Source organism: Penaeus monodon, chromosome 23 (assembly GCF_015228065.2).
Source record: "Penaeus monodon isolate SGIC_2016 chromosome 23, NSTDA_Pmon_1, whole genome shotgun sequence".
Classification (NCBI taxonomy): Eukaryota; Metazoa; Arthropoda; class Malacostraca; order Decapoda; family Penaeidae; genus Penaeus; species Penaeus monodon.
This window is the reverse complement of record NC_051408.1, coordinates 38,001,391-38,001,679: the sequence shown is the minus strand read 5'-3', so window position 1 is coordinate 38,001,679 and position 289 is coordinate 38,001,391.

Genomic DNA, 289 nt, shown 5'->3' with positions numbered 1-289 from the left:
GTGGACGCACGCACTTACTAACAACACGAACTACGCCTCCAACACACTCACTCACGAATGGGGGTGGGAAGAGAGGTTGAATGTGAAAAGGAAGAGAAAGAAAACCGCGAGAATGAGAAGGAAAACCGGAAAAGTTAAAAACGAAGAGACAGGAAAGAACCATAACCAGAGGAGGAATCGGGAGAAAGGAAGAAAGAAAGAAAACGGAAAAGAAAGAGAAAATGAGATGGGTAGAAAGAAGGAAAGAACGAAACACAAACTAAGAAGAAAATAAGTAGAAAATGGAAAG